The sequence below is a fragment of the Rhipicephalus microplus genome, unplaced genomic scaffold, assembly GCF_043290135.1.
Source record: "Rhipicephalus microplus isolate Deutch F79 unplaced genomic scaffold, USDA_Rmic scaffold_29, whole genome shotgun sequence".
NCBI classification, from domain to species: Eukaryota; Metazoa; Arthropoda; class Arachnida; order Ixodida; family Ixodidae; genus Rhipicephalus; species Rhipicephalus microplus.
The window spans coordinates 1530771-1545305 of NW_027464602.1; the positions used below are offsets into that span (position 1 = coordinate 1530771).

Below are 14535 nucleotides of genomic sequence, written 5' to 3' on the forward strand. Positions count from 1 at the left end.
TCGGTTAACAGCCGATCGCGCTAGCCAATTGCGCCACGGAGACAGTCCTGCTCCACTCTCAACACCATCAGAACATATTTTCAAAGCTATCAGTGCAAAGAAAAAAGCAACACACCACTCCCGGGATCGCGACAGTCCTGCTCCACTCTCACCACCATCAGAACATATCATCAAAGCTATCAGCGCAAAGAAAAAAGCAACACACCACTCCCGGGAGGGCTTGAAACTCCAACCTTTCGGTTAACAGCCGATCGCGGTAGCCCATTGCGCCACGGGGACAGTCTTGCTCCACTCTCACCACCATCAGAACATATCTTCAAAGCTATCAGTGCAAAGAAAAAAAGCGCCGCACCACCACCGGGTGGGCTCGAACCTCCAACCTTTCGGTTAACAGCCGATTGCGCAAGCCAATTGCGCCACGGAGACAGTCCTGCTCCACTCTCACCACCGTCAAAACATTTATTCAGAGCTATCACCCCAAAGAAAAAAAAGCGCCGCACCACCACCGGGAGGGCTCGAAACTCCAACTTTTCGGTTAACAGCCGATCGCGCTATCCCATTGCGCACGGAGACAGTCTTGCTTCACTCTCACCGCCGTCAAAACATTTATTCAGAGCTATCACCCCAAAGAAAAAAAAGCGCCGCACCACCACCGGGAGGGCTCGAAACTCCAACCTTTCGGTTAACAGCCGATCGCGCTAGCCCATTGCGCCACGGAGACAGTCTTGCTTCACTCTCACCACCATCAGAACATATCTTCAAAGCTATCAGCACAAAGAAAAAAAAGCACCGCACCACCACCGGGTGGGCTCGAACCTCTAAACGTTCGGTTAACAGCCGATCGCGCTAGCCAATTGCGCCACGGAGACAGTCCTGCTCCACTCTCACCACCATCAGAACATATCTTCAAAGCTATTAGCTCAAAGAAAAAAGCAACACACCATTCCCGGGAGGGCTCGAAACTCGAACCTTTCGGTTAACAGCCGATCGCGTTAGCCCTTTGCGCCACGGAGACAGTCTTGCTCCGCTCTCACCACCATCAGAACATATATTCAAAGTTATAGCGCAAAGAAAAAAGCAACACATCACTCCCGGGCGGGCTCGAAACTCCAACCTTTCGGTTAACAGCTGATCGGGCTAGCCCATTGCGCCACGGAGACAAACTTGCTCTCTTCTCACCTCCATCAGAACATATCTTCAAAGCTATCAGCCCAAAGAAAAAAAAGCGCCGCACCACCACCGGGTGGGCTCGAACCTACTGCCTTTCGGTTAACAGCCGATCGCACTAGCCAATTGCGCCACGGAGACAGTCGCGCTCCACTCTTACCACCATCGGAACATATCTTCAAAGCTATCAGCACAAAGAAAAAAGCAACACACCACTCCCGGGAGGGCTCGAACCTCCAACTTTTCGGTTAACAGCCGATCGCGCTGGCCAATTGCGCCACGGAGACCGTCCTGCTCCACTGTCACCACCATTAGAACATATCTTTCAAGCTATCATTTATTTATTTATTTATTTATTTATGAATACTGCAACCCTAACATAGGGTTTTAGCAGGGTGGATACACATTTGCTAAATTAACAAATCGGCAAACAAGTAAATATAAAACAGGTGAGGTATGTACACAAAAAGACAATGGTTTGCAATGAACAGTCATAAGGGCATATAATGAAATCAGCGCTATATTCAAGTTGGTCACGAGTGGGGAATTGCTACAGTGATAGAAATAAAAAGCAGGATCACATATCAGACACTCACATATCATCCAATCACATATCATCCAAAGAAAAAAAGCGCAGCACCACCACAAGGTGGGCTCGAACCTCCAACCTTTCGGTTAACGGCCAATGGCGCTAGCCCATTGCGCAACGGAGACAATCGTGCTCCACGCTCACCACCATCAGAAAATATCTTCAAAGCTATCAGCGGAAAGAAAAAAGCAACACACCCCAACCGGGAGGGCTCGAACCTCAAACTTTTTGGTTAACAGCCGATCGCGCTAGCCAATGGCGCCACGGGGACAGTCCTGCTCCAATCTCACCACCGTCAGAACATTTCTTCAGAGCTATCAGCCCAAAGAAAAAAAAGCGCCGCACCACCACCGGGTGGGCTCGAACCTCCAACCTTTCGGTTAACAGCCGATCGCGCTAGCCAATTGCGCCACAGAGACAGTCGTGCTCCACTCTCACCACCGTCAGACCATTTCTTCAGAGCTATCGCCCCAAAGAAAGAAAAAGCGCCGCACCGCCACCGGGTGGGCTCGAACCTCCAACCTTTCGGTTAACAGCCGATCGCGCTAGCCAATTGCGCCACGGAGACAGTCCTGCTCCACTCTCACCACCGTCAGAACATTTCTTCAGAGCTATCAACCCAAAGAAAAAAAGCGCCGCACCACCACCGGGTGGGCTCGAAACTCCAACCTTTCGGTTAACAGCCGATCGCGCTGGCCAATTGCGCCATGGAGACAGTCCTGCTCCACTCTCACCACCATCAGAACATATCTTGAAAGCTATTACCACAAAGAAAAAAGCAACACACCACTCCCGGGAGGGCTCGAAACTCCAACCTTTCGGTTAACAGCCGATCGCGCTAGCCAATTGCGCCACGAAGACAGTCTTGCTCCCTTCTCACCACCATCAGAACATATCTTCAAAGCTATCAGCCCAAAGAAAAAAAAGTGCCGCACCACCACCGGGTGGGCTCGAACCTCCAACCTTTCGGTTAACAGCCGATCACGCAAGCCAATTGCGCCACGGAGACAGTCCTCCTCCACTCTCACCACTATCAGAACATATCTTCAAAGCTATCAGTGCAAAGAAAAAAGCAACACACCACTCCCGGGAGGGTTCGAAACTCCAACCTTTCGGTTAACAGCCGATCGCGCTAGCCAATTGCGCCACGGAGACAGTCTTGCTCCCTTCTCACCACCATCAGAACATATCTTCAAAGCTATCAGCCCAAAGAAAAAAAAGCGCCGCACCACCACCGGGTGGGCTCGAACCTCCAACTTTTTGGTTAACAGCCGATCGCGCTAGCCAATGGCGCCACGGGGACAGTCCTGCTCCACTCTCACCACCATCAGACCATATCTTCAAAGCTATCAGAACAAAGAAAAAAAAGCGCCGCACCACCACCGGGTGGGCTCGAACCTCCAAACTTTCGGTTAACAGCCAATCGCGCTAGCCAATTGCGCCACGGAGACAGTCCTGCTCCACTCTCACCACCATCAGAACATATCTTCAAAGCTATCAGCGCAAAGAAAAAAGCAACACACCACTCCCGGGAGGTCTCGAAACTCGAACCTTTCGGTTAACAGCCGATCGCGCTAGCCAATGGCGCCACGGGGACAGTCCTGCTCCACTCTCACCACCGTCAGAACATTTCTTCAGAGCTATGAGCCCAAAGAAAAAAAGCGCCGCACCACCACCGGGTGGGCTCGAACCTCCAACCTTTCGGTTAACAGCCGATCGCGCTAGCCAATTGCGCCACAGAGAGAGTCGTGCTCCACTCTCACCACCGTCAGACCATTTCTTCAGAGCTATCGCCCCAAAGAAAGAAAAAGCGCCGCACCACCATCGGGTGGGCTCGAAACTCCAACCTTTCGGTTAACAGCCGATCGCGCTAGCCAATTGCGCCATGGAGACAGTCGTGCTCCACTCTCACCACCATCAGAACATATCTTGAAAGCTATTACCACAAAGAAAAAAGCAACACACCACTCCCGGGAGGGCTCGAAACTCCAACCTTTCGGTTAACAGCCGATCGCGCTAGCCAATTGCGCCACGGAGACAGTCTTGCTCCCTTCTCACCACCATCAGAACATATCTTCAAAGCTATCAGCCCAAAGAAAAAAAAGCGCCGCACCACCACCGGGTGGGCTCGAACCTCCAACCTTTCGGTTAACAGCCGATCACGCAAGCCAATTGCGCCACGGAGACAGTCCTCCTCCACTCTCACCACTATCAGAACATATCTTCAAAGCTATCAGTGCAAAGAAAAAAAAGCGCCGCACCACCACCGGGTGGTGCTCGAACCTCCAACCTTTCGGTTAACAGCCGATCGCGCAAGCCAATTGCGCCATGAAGACAGTCCTGCTCCACTCTCACCACCATCAGAACATATCTTCAAAGCTATTACCACAAAGAAAAAAGCAACACACCACTCCTGGGAGGGCACGAACCTCCAACCTTTCGGTTAATAGCCGATCGCGGTAGCCAATTGCGCCACGGAGACAGTCCTGCTCCACTCTCACCACCATCAGAACATATCTTCAAAGCTATCAGTGCAAAGAAAGAAGCAACACACCACTCCCGGGAGGGCTCGAAACTCCAACCTTTGGTTAACAGCCGATTGCGTTAGCCCATTTCGCCACGGGGACAGTCGTGCTCCACTCTCACCACCGTCAGACCATTTCTTCAGAGCTATCAGTGCAAAGAAAAAAGCAACACACCACTCCCGGGAGGGCTCGAACCTCCAACCTTTCGGTTAACAGCCGATCGCGCTAGCCAATTGCGCCACAGAGAGAGTCGTGCTCCACTCTCACCACCGTCAGACCATTTCTTCAGAGCTATCGCCCCAAAGAAAGAAAAAGCGCCGCACCGCCACCGGGAGGGCTCGAACCTCCAACCTTTCGGTTAACAGCCAATCGCGCTAGCCAATTGCGCCACGGAGACAGTCCTGCTCCACTCTCACCACCGTCAGAACATTTCTTCAGAGCTATCAGCCCAAAGAAAAAAAAACGCCGCACCACCACCGGGTGGGCTCGAAACTCCAACCTTTCGGTTAACAGCCGATCGCGCTAGCCAATTGCGCCATGGAGACAGTCCTGCTCCACTCTCACCACCATCAGAACATAACTTGAAAGCTATTACCACAAAGAAAAAAGCAACACACCACTCCCGGGAGGGCTCGAAACTCCAACCTTTCGGTTAACAGCCGATCGCGCTAGCCCATTGCGCCACGGAGACAGTCTTGCTCCCTTCTCACCACCATCAGAACATATCTTCAAAGCTATCAGCCCAAAGAAAAAAAAGCGCCGCACCACCACCGGGTGGGCTCGAACCTCCAACCTTTCGGTTAACAGCTGATCACGCAAGCCAATTGCGCCACGGAGACAGTCCTGCTCCACTCTCACCACTATCAGAACATATCTTCAAAGCTATCAGTGCAAAGAAAAAAAGGCGCCGCACCACCACCGGGTGGTGCTCGAACCTCCAACCTTTCGGTTAACAGCCGATCGCGCAAGCCAATTGCGCCACGAAGACAGTCATGCTCCACTCTCACCACCATCAGAACATATCTTCAAAGCTATCAGTGCAAAGAAAAAAGCAACACACCACTCCCGGGAGGGTTCGAAACTCCAACCTTTCGGTTAACAGCCAATCGCGCTAGCCAATTGCGCCACGGAGACAGTCCTGCTCCACTCTCACCACCATCAGAATATATCATCAAAGCTATCACCACAAAGAAAAAAAAAGCGCCGCACCACCATCGGGTGGGCTCGAAACTCCAACCTTTCGGTTAACAGCCGATCGCGCTAGCCAATTGCGCCATGGAGACAGTCGTGCTCCACTCTCACCACCATCAGAACATATCTTCAAAGCTATTACCACAAAAAAAGCAACACACCACTCCTGGGAGGGCTCGAACCTCCAACCTTTCGGTTAACAGCCGATTGCGCAAGCCAATTGCGCCACGGAGACAGTCCTGCTCCACTCTCACCACCATCAGAACATATCTTCAAAGCTATCAGTGCAAAGAAAAAAGCAACACACCACTCCCGGGAGGGCTCGAAACTCCAACCTTTCGGTTAACAGCCGATCGCGCTAGCCAATTGCGCCAGAGACAGTCGTGCTCCACTCTCACCACCGTCAGACCATTTCTTCAGAGCTATCGCCCCAAAGAAAAAAAAAGCGCCGCACCGCCACCGGGAGGGCTCGAACCTCCAACCTTTCGGTTAACAGCCGATCGCGCTAGCCAATTGCGCCACGGAGACAGTCCTGCTCCACTCTCACCACCGTCAGAACATTCTTCAGAGCTATCAGCCCAAAGAAAAAAAAGCGCCGCACCACCACCGGGTGGGCTCGAAACTCCAACCTTTCGGTTAACAGCCGATCGCGCTAGCCAATTGCGCCATGGAGACAGTCCTGCTCCACTCTCACCACCATCAGAACATAACTTGAAAGCTATTACCACAAAGAAAAAAGCAACACACCACTCCCGGGAGGGCTCGAAACTCCAACCTTTCGGTTAACAGCCGATCGCGCTAGCCCATTGCGCCACGGAGACAGTCTTGCTCCCTTCTCACCACCATCAGAACATATCTTCAAAGCTATCAGCCCAAAGAAAAAAAAAGCGCCGCACCACCACCGGGTGGGCTCGAACCTCCAACCTTTCGGTTAACAGCTGATCACGCAAGCCAATTGCGCCACGGTGACAGTGCTGCTCCACTCTCACCACTATCAGAACATATCTTCAAAGCTATCAGTGCAAAGAAAAAAAAGCGCCGCACCACCACCGGGTTGTGCTCGAACCTCCAACCTTTCGGTTAACAGCCGATCTCGCAAGCCAATTGCGCCACGAAGACAGTCATGCTCCACTCTCACCACCATCAGAACATATCTTCAAAGCTATTACCGCAAAGAAAAAAGCAACACACCACTCCCGGGAGGGCTCGAAACTCCAAGCTTTCGGTTAACAGCCGATGGCGCTAGCCCATTGCGCCACGGAGGCAGTCTTGCTCCACTCTCAGCATCATCAGAACATATCTTCAAAGCTATCAGCGCAAAGAAAAAAAAGCGCCGCACCACCACCGGGTGGGCTCGAACCTCCAACCTTTCGGTAGACAGCCGATCGCGCTAGCCAATTGCGCCACAGAGAGAGTCGTGCTCCACTCTCACCACCGTCAGACCATTTCTTCAGAGCTATCGCCCCAAAGAAAGAAAAAGCGCCGCACCACCATCGGGTGGGCTCGAAACTCCAACCTTTCGGTTAACAGCCGATCGCGCTAGCCAATTGCGCCATGGAGACAGTCGTGCTCCACTCTCACCACCATCAGAACATATCTTGAAAGCTATTACCACAAAGAAAAAAGCAACACACCACTCCCGGGAGGGCTCGAAACTCCAACCTTTCGGTTAACAGCCGATCGCGCTAGCCAATTGCGCCACGGAGACAGTCTTGCTCCCTTCTCACCACCATCAGAACATATCTTCAAAGCTATCAGCCCAAAGAAAAAAAAGCGCCGCACCACCACCGGGTGGGCTCGAACCTCCAACCTTTCGGTTAACAGCCGATCACGCAAGCCAATTGCGCCACGGAGACAGTCCTCCTCCACTCTCACCACTATCAGAACATATCTTCAAAGCTATCAGTGCAAAGAAAAAAAAGCGCCGCACCACCACCGGGTGGTGCTCGAACCTCCAACCTTTCGGTTAACAGCCGATCGCGCAAGCCAATTGCGCCACGAAGACAGTCCTGCTCCACTCTCACCACCATCAGAACATATCTTCAAAGCTATCAGTGCAAAGAAAAAAGCAACACACCACTCCCGGGAGGGTTCGAAACTCCAAGCTTTCGGTTAACAGCCAATCGCGGTAGCCAATTGCGCCACGGAGACAGTCCTGCTCCACTCTCACCACCATCAGAACATATCATCAAAGCTATCACCACAAAGAAAAAAAAGCGCCGCACCACCATCGGGTGGGCTCGAAACTCCAACCTTTGGTTAACAGCCGATCGCGCTAGCCAATTGCGCCATGGAGACAGTCGTGCTCCACTCTCACCACCATCAGAACATATCTTCAAAGCTATTACCACAAAGAAAAAAGCAACACACCACTCCTGGGAGGGCACGAACCTCCAACCTTTCGGTTAATAGCCGATCGCGCAAGCCAATTGCGCCACGGAGACAGTCCTGCTCCACTCTCACCACCATCAGAACATATCTTCAAAGCTATCAGTGCAAAGAAAGAAGCAACACACCACTCCCGGGAGGGCTCAAAACTCCAACCTTTCGGTTAACAGCCGATTGCGTTAGCCCATTTCGCCACGGGGACAGTCGTGCTCCACTCTCACCACCGTCAGACCATTTCTTCAGAGCTATCAGTGCAAAGAAAAAAGCAACACACCACTCCCGGGAGGGCTCGAACCTCCAACCTTTCGGTTAACAGCCGATCGCGCTAGCCAATTGCGCCACAGAGAGAGTCGTGCTCCACTCTCACCACCGTCAGACCATTTCTTCAGAGCTATCGCCCCAAAGAAAGAAAAAGCGCCGCACCGCCACCGGGAGGGCTCGAACCTCCAACCTTTCGGTTAACAGCCAATCGCGCTAGCCAATTGCGCCACGGAGACAGTCCTGCTCCACTCTCACCACCGTCAGAACATTTCTTCAGAGCTATCAGCCCAAAGAAAAAAAAACGCCGCACCACCACCGGGTGGGCTCGAAACTCCAACCTTTCGGTTAACAGCCGATCGCGCTAGCCAATTGCGCCATGGAGACAGTCCTGCTCCACTCTCACCACCATCAGAACATAACTTGAAAGCTATTACCACAAAGAAAAAAGCAACACACCACTCCCGGGAGGGCTCGAAACTCCAACCTTTCGGTTAACAGCCGATCGCGCTAGCCCGTTGCGCCACGGAGACAGTCTTGCTCCCTTCTCACCACCATCAGAACATATCTTCAAAGCTATCAGCCCAAAGAAAAAAAAGCGCCGCACCACCACCGGGTGGGCTCGAACCTCCAACATTTCGGTTAACAGCTGATCACGCAAGCCAATTGCGCCACGGAGACAGTCCTGCTCCACTCTCACCACTATCAGAACATATCTTCAAAGCTATCAGTGCAAAGAAAAAAAGGCGCCGCACCACCACCGGGTGGTGCTCGAACCTCCAACCTTTCGGTTAACAGCCGATCGCGCAAGCCAATTGCGCCACGAAGACAGTCATGCTCCACTCTCACCACCATCAGAACATATCTTCAAAGCTATCAGTGCAAAGAAAAAAGCAACACACCATTCCCGGGAGGGTTCGAAACTCCAACCTTTCGGTTAACAGCCAATCGCGCTAGCCAATTGCGCCACGGAGACAATCCTGCTCCACTCTCACCACCATCAGAATATATCATCAAAGCTATCACCACAAAGAAAAAAAAGCGCCGCACCACCATCGGGTGGGCTCGAAACTCCAACCTTTCGGTTAACAGCCGATCGCGCTAGCCAATTGCGCCATGGAGACAGTCGTGCTCCACTCTCACCACCATCAGAACATATCTTCAAAGCTATTACCACAAAGAAAAAAGCAACACACCACTCCTGGGAGGGCTCGAACCTCCAACCTTTCGGTTAACAGCCGATTGCGCAAGCCAATTGCGCCACGGAGACAGTCCTGCTCCACTCTCACCACCATCAGAACATATCTTCAAAGCTATCAGTGCAAAGAAAAAAGCAACACACCACTCCCGGGAGGGCTCGAAACTCCAACCTTTCGGTTAACAGCCGATCGCGCTAGCCAATTGCGCCAGAGACAGTCGTGCTCCACTCTCACCACCGTCAGACCATTTCTTCAGAGCTATCGCCCCAAAGAAAAAAAAAGCGCCGCACCGCCACCGGGAGGGCTCGAACCTCCAACCTTTCGGTTAACAGCCGATCGCGCTAGCCAATTGCGCCACGGAGACAGTCCTGCTCCACTCTCACCACCGTCAGAACATTCTTCAGAGCTATCAGCCCAAAGAAAAAAAAGCGCCGCACCACCACCGGGTGGGCTCGAAACTCCAACCTTTCGGTTAACAGCCGATCGCGCTAGCCAATTGCGCCATGGAGACAGTCCTGCTCCACTCTCACCACCATCAGAACATAACTTGAAAGCTATTACCACAAAGAAAAAAGCAACACACCACTCCCGGGAGGGCTCGAAACTCCAACCTTTCGGTTAACAGCCGATCGCGCTAGCCCATTGCGCCACGGAGACAGTCTTGCTCCCTTCTCACCACCATCAGAACATATCTTCAAAGCTATCAGCCCAAAGAAAAAAAAAGCGCCGCACCACCACCGGGTGGGCTCGAACCTCCAACCTTTCGGTTAACAGCTGATCACGCAAGCCAATTGCGCCACGGAGACAGTGCTGCTCCACTCTCACCACTATCAGAACATATCTTCAAAGCTATCAGTGCAAAGAAAAAAAAGCGCCGCACCACCACCGGGTTGTGCTCGAACCTCCAACCTTTCGGTTAACAGCCGATCTCGCAAGCCAATTGCGCCACGAAGACAGTCATGCTCCACTCTCACCACCATCAGAACATATCTTCAAAGCTATTACCGCAAAGAAAAAAGCAACACACCACTCCCGGGAGGGCTCGAAACTCCAAGCTTTCGGTTAACAGCCGATGGCGCTAGCCCATTGCGCCACGGAGGCAGTCTTGCTCCACTCTCAGCATCATCAGAACATATCTTCAAAGCTTAATAAAACTTGTTGTTGGGCTAGTTGGTTATACATCATATACTTAGAAATTTTGGCGCAACCTCGACTCACGCAAACACTCACACAAGCACACACACTTACACCAGAGCGCTGCGTGTCGTGTGTGTTGCTCTGGTGTAAGTGTGTGTGCTTGTGTGAGTGTTTGCGTGAGTCGAGGTTGCGCCAAAATTTCTAAGTATATGATATCTTCAAAGCTATCAGCGCAAAGAAAAAAAGCGCCGCACCACCACCGGGTGGGCTCGAACCTCCAACCTTTCGGTAGACAGCCGATCGCGCTAGCCAATTGCGCCACGGAGACAGTCCTGCTCCACTCTCACCACCATCAGAACATATCTTCAAAGCTATCAGCGTAAAGAAAAAAGCAACACATCACTCCCGGGAGGGCTCGAAACTCCAACCTTTCAGTTAACAGCCAATCGCGCCAGCCAATTGCGCCACGGAGACAGTCCTGCCCCACTCTCACCACCATCAGAACATATCTTCAAAGCTATCAGCACAAAGAAAAAAAAGCGCCCCACCATCACCGGGTGGGCTCGAACTTCCTACCTTTCGGTTAACAGCCGATTGCGCTAGCTAACTGCGCCACGGAAACAGTCGTGCTCCACTCTCACCACCATCAGAACATATCTTCAAAGCTATCAGCGCAAAGAAAAAAGCAAGACACCTCTCCAGGGAGGGCTCGAAACTCCAACCTTTCAGTTAACAGCCAATCGCGCCAGCCAATTGCGCCACGGAGACAGTCCTGCCCCACTCTCACCACCATCAGAACATATCTTCAAAGCTATCAGCACAAAGAAAAAAAAGCGCCCCACCATCACCGGGTGGGCTCGAACTTCCTAGCTTTCGGTTAACAGCCGATTGCGCTAGCTAACTGCGCCACGGAAACAGTCGTGCTCCACTCTCACCACCATCAGAACATATCTTCAAAGCTATCAGCCCAAAGAAAAAAGCAAGACACCACTCCAGGGAGGGCTCGAAACTCCAACCTTTCTGTTAACAGCCGATCGCGCTAGCCCATTGCGCCACGGAGACAGTCCTGCTCTACTCTCACAACCATCAGAACATATCTTCAAAGCTATCAGCCCAAAGAAAAAAAAGCGCCATACCACCACCGGGTGGGATCTAACCTCCGACCTTTTGGTTAACAGCCGATCGCGCTAGCCGATTGCGCCATGAAGACAGTCCTGCTCCACTCTCACAACCATCAGAACATATCTTCAAAGCTATCAGCCCAAAGAAAAAAAAGCGCCGCACCACCGGGTGGGCTCAAACTACCAACTTTTCGGTTAACAGCCGATCACGCTAGCCAATTGCGCCACGGAGACAGTCCTGCTCCACTCTCACCACCATCAGAACATATCTTCAAAGCTATCAGCCCAAAGAAAAAAAGCGCCGCACCACCACCGGGTGGGCTTGAACTACCAACTTTTCGGTTAACAGCCGATCACGCTAGCCAATTGCGCCACGGAGACAGTCCTGCTCCACTCTCACCACCATCAGAACATATCTTCAAAGCTATCAGCCCAAAGAAAAAAAAGCGCCGCACAACCACCGGGTGGGCTCGAACCTCCAACTTTTCGGTTAACAGCCGATCACGCTAGCCAATTGCGCCACGGAGACAGTCCTGCTTCACTCACACCACCATCATAACATATCTTCAAAGCTATCAGCCCAAAGAAAAAAAAGCGCCGCACCACCACCGGGTGGGCTCGAAACTCCAACCTTTCGGTTAACAGCCGATCGCGCTAGCCAATTGCGCCACGGAGACAGTCCTGCTCCACTCTCACCACCATCAGAACATATCTTCAAAGCTATTAGTGCAAAGAAAAAAGCAGCACACCACTCCCGGGAGGGCTCGAAACTCCAACCTTTCGGTTAACAGCCGATCGCTCTAGCCAATTGCGCCACGGAGACAGTCTTGCTCCCTTCTCACCACCATCAGAACATATCTTCAAAGCTATCAGCCCAAAGAAAAAAAAGCGCCGCACCACCACCGGGTGGGCTCGAACCTCCAACCTTTCGGTTAACAGCCGATCACGCAAGCCAATTGCGCCACGGAGACAGTCCTCCTCCACTCTCACCACTATCAGAACATATCTTCAAAGCTATCAGTGCAAAGAAAAAAAGCGCCGCACCACCACCGGGTGGTGCTCGAACCTCCAACCTTTCGGTTAACAGCCGATCGCGCAAGCCAATTGCGCCACGAAGACAGTCCTGCTCCACTCTCACCACCATCAGAACATATCTTCAAAGCTATCAGTGCAAAGAAAAAAGCAACACAACACTCCCGGGAGGGCTCAAAACTCCAACCTTTCGGTTAACAGCCGATTGCGTTAGCCCATTTCGCCACGGGGACAGTCGTGCTCCACTCTCACCACCGTCAGACCATTTCTTCAGAGCTATCAGTGCAAAGAAAAAAGCAACACACCACTCCCGGGAGGGCTCGAACCTCCAACCTTTCGGTTAACAGCCGATCGCGTAAGCCAATTGCGCCACGAAGACAGTCCTGCTCCACTCTCACCACCGTCAAAACATTTATTCAGAGCTATCACCCCAAAGAAAAAAAGCGCCGCACCACCACCGGGAGGGCTCGAAACTCCAACCTTTCGGTTAACAGCCGATCGCGCTAGCCCATTGCGCCACGGAGACAGTCCTGCTCCACTCTCACCACCATCCGAACATATCTTCAAAGCTATCAGCGCAAAGAAAAAAGCAACACACCACTCCCGGGAGGGCTCGAAACTCGAACCTTTCGGTTAACAGCCGATCGCGCTAGCCCTTTGCGCCACGGAGACAGTCTTGCTCCGCTCTCACCACCATCAGAACATATCTTCAAAGCTATCAGCCCAAAGAAAAACAAGCGCCGCACCACCACCGGGTGGGCTCGAAACTCCAACCTTTCGGTTAACAGCCGATCGCGCTAGCCAATTGCGCCATGGAGACAGTCCTGCTCCACTCTCACCACCATCAGTACATATCTTAAAAGCTATTACCACAAAGGAAAAAAGCAACACACCACTCCCGGGAGGGCTCGAAACTCCAACCTTTCGGTTAACAGCCGATCGCGCAAGCCAATTGCGCCACGGAGACAGTCCTGCTCCACTCTCACCACCATCAGAACATATCTTCAAAGCTATCAGCGCAAAGAAAAAAGCAACACACCACTCCCGGGAGGGCTTGAAACTCCAACCTTTCGGTTAACAGCCGATCACGGTAACCCATTGCGCCACGGGGACAGTCTTGCTCCACTCTCACCACCATCAGAACATATCTTCAAAGCTATCAGTGCAAAAAAAAAGCGCCGCACCACCACCGTGTGGGCTCGAACCTCCAACCTTTCGGTTAACAGCCGATTGCGCAAGCCAATTGCGCCACGGAGACAGTCCTGCTCCACTCTCACCACCGTCAAAACATTTATTCAGAGCTATCACCCCAAAGAAAAAAAAGCGCCGCACCACCACTGTGGGGGGCTCGAAACTCCAACTTTTCGGTTAACAGCCGATCGCGCTAGCCCATTGCGCACGGAGACAGTCTTGCTTCACTCTCACCACCATCAGAACATATCTTCAAAGCTATCAGCGCAAAGAAAAAAGCAACACACCACTCCCGGGAGGGCTTGAAACTCCAACCTTTCGGTTAACAGCCGATCGCGGTAGCCCATTGCGCCACGGGGACAGTCTTGCTCCACTCTCACCACCATCAGAACATATCTTCAAAGCTATCAGAACAAAGAAAAAAAAGCGCCGCACCACCAACGGGTGGGCTCGAACCTCCAAACTTTCGGTTAACAGCCAATCGCGCTAGCCAATTGCGCCACGGAGACAGTCCTGCTCCATTCTCACCACCATCAGAGCATATCTTCAAAGCTATCAGCGCAAAGAAAAAAGCAACACACCACTCCCGGGAGGGCTCGAAACTCGAACCTCTCGGTTAACAGCCGATCGCGCTAGCCCTTTGCGCCACGGAGACAGTCTTGCTCCGCTCTCACCACCATCAGAACATATATTCAAAGCTATCAGCGCAAAGAAAAAAGCAACACACCACTCCCGGG

At 52.2% G+C, this 14535-nt stretch overlaps 2 non-coding genes across 2 annotated transcripts; both read right to left on the bottom strand.

Annotated features, from left to right (window-relative positions):
- Positions 1-5926: 5926 nt before the first annotated feature.
- Positions 5927-6000, bottom strand: TRNAN-GUU (transfer RNA asparagine (anticodon GUU)). Its single transcript has one exon. It is a non-coding gene; the product is annotated as a tRNA-Asn (tRNA).
- Positions 6001-9607: 3607 nt separating this feature from the next.
- Positions 9608-9681, bottom strand: TRNAN-GUU (transfer RNA asparagine (anticodon GUU)). Its single transcript has one exon. It is a non-coding gene; the product is annotated as a tRNA-Asn (tRNA).
- Positions 9682-14535: the final 4854 nt, after the last annotated feature.